Source organism: Camelina sativa, chromosome 2 (assembly GCF_000633955.1).
Source record: "Camelina sativa cultivar DH55 chromosome 2, Cs, whole genome shotgun sequence".
NCBI lineage: Eukaryota > Viridiplantae > Streptophyta > Magnoliopsida > Brassicales > Brassicaceae > Camelina > Camelina sativa.
The window spans coordinates 19,141,088-19,143,557 of NC_025686.1; the positions used below are offsets into that span (position 1 = coordinate 19,141,088).

The 2,470-nt window shown below is 35.1% G+C and overlaps 1 pseudogene; it reads left to right on the plus strand.

Annotated features, from left to right (window-relative positions):
- LOC104754141 overlaps nucleotides 1-1,666 on the plus strand; it is a 4,396-nt pseudogene extending 2,730 nt beyond the window's left edge.

Here is a 2,470-nt window from a genome sequence, read left to right on the forward strand (position 1 = left end):
GTTTAGCATCGGTCGACACCATTGTTTGTAGCATCGATCGACACCGTGAGGCATCGGTCGACACTGGTCTCAGCCGAGACTTGTTTTTCCTGGTTTGATGTATTGTTGTGTGTTGTTTGTTTTGCTTAAACTTGAGGGTCTCATATGCTTGTGTGTATAACCTAGTAGATGGGAGGACGGCCTCACTAAGTATTTATGATAATACTTACGCATCTCAATTGTTGTTTGTGGTGTGCAGGTAAAGGAAAAGTGTGATCGTGGAATCAAAGGCAATGAGGAGGAGGGTGTTCTAGAGGCTTGATTGATTGTGGTCTAGCTGTTGTTAGGTTGCTAGATTAAGTCATTGGAACATTGTAGGATGTTAGCTTTTGGTTATTTCTTTGTTTGGATTATGGTGTTAATTGTTATTGGATTATTTATGTTGGAATTTATTGGATTAATGGAATTGTTTTATTTGGTTATCCGCGTTTATTGATTGTTGTTAGGATGTTAGTGGGTATGGGACCACTAGTAAATTAAGGTAAAAAAAAAAAAAAAAAACGGGAAGGGTTGTTTCAGGGGAAACGGTTGGAGTATCATACAAGGACAAATCTACAAGAGTGAAATGTCATGCCACACTCTTATACGCATGAGTTCAAAAGCATTCACCAGTTTGTGTGAAGTTCTTCAGAACAAATATGGATTACAAGAGTCAAAGAACATCAAGATCGATGAAAGTGTCGCAATTTTCTTGATTCTTTGTGCCCAAAATCACAGCCAACATGACATTGGTTTAAGATTTGGTCATGCTCAAGAGACTATATGTAGGAAGTTTCATCTTGTTTTGGATGCGATAGTGAAGCTGGCTCTAGACTATTTACGGCCAAGAACAACACGTGAGCTTGAAGCAATATCTAAAAGTTTAGAAGAAGATAAGCGATATTGGCCTTATTTTAATGGATGTATCGGAGCACTTGATGGAACCCATCTACCAATTATGGTAACTCCAGGTCGAGACGCACTACGATTTGTGAATCGAAAAGGAAGACCAAGTCTTAACGTTTTGGCTATGTGTGATCTAGATATGCTTTTCACTTATTGTTTTGTTGGAATGGCAGGATCTGCCCATGATTCACGAGTGTTGACAACAGCTATACGTGAAGATCACATGTTTCCCAAACCTCCTGATGGTAAATACTATCTTGTAGATTCTGGATATGCCAATAAACGAGGATATTTAGCTCCATATAGGAAATAAAGGACAGAAGGTACACGGTATCATCTACAAGAATTTTTACATGGTGAACCTCCCAAGAATAGCAAAGAAATGTTTAACAGGTGGCATGCGTCTTTACGTTCTGTTATTGAACGTACGTTTGGTGTCTGGAAAAAGAAATGGAGAGTTTTAAATGAATTTCCAAGGTATGATATTCCTACACAGAAAAAAGTTATATTCGCGACAATGGGGCTGCACAATTTTATTCGTTAGAACAAAATTAAGGATAAAGATTTTGAAGAAGTTGAGAGGGAAACTGATGTTAATCGTATGCATCAAAATCAAAACAATGATGAAGATGATGAAATGAAAGAAGAACCAGCAGCAGAAGGAGCCTATATGAAAATTGTACGAGATCAAATTGCTGAGCAAATATGGTCTGTAAAGAGACGTGGTTCTCAACGTCTATAGTTGATTATTTTTTATAATTATCATATTAGTATCACACATTTGTAGTGGTTACTGAAAGTTCAAACAATTCATGTTCATGTTTATGTATTTATGTTCGTACGTTGGTTTTGATGGGTTGAAGATGCATGTTTTTGATTAAAAAATTATTTTTATTTTTCTTTTAATATTTTTTTATATGCTATTGCTTGTTCTGTTTTTTTGGTTACCATTTACCAGACCATTTGTTCTGTTTTTTCTCTGCACCTATTCCTTTTTATTCCTTTTTTATTTTTTATTCTTTTCTTTTTGTTCCATTTTATTCCTGTTCTTCCTCATTCTTTTTATTCCTCAATGGGTTACCAGTAGGAGCCTTAATATCACTTATCTAAATTATCTTAATTTTTTATTATATATATATATATATATCACTCATGCATGTTTGAGTAAAGGTTTAATTTTTTTTGATAATTTTTTAAAAAATTACCCAAATATAACCCAATACGTATGTGCGGGTCCGAACCTAGTCATTATTTTAAAATGTGATATAGTATATAAGGAACCGGTTTATAATTGATAAACTAGTTTAAGTGACATTATTAAGAGTATATGCAGTAGATACCACTAAATTGTAAAAGAATTAAGGAAATACCATTTGGTGTACAGGAGCTGTCGCTGAGGGGCGGAGTAATTACCTTTGTGGCCTTATATAAGCTAAGACCATATAGGAGACATATATTATAGGTAGGCATCATGAGTTGAAAATACATACCGACATGGCGACATTAACATTTAGCATGAGGTACTGTAGTCATCTCTTCGATGGCA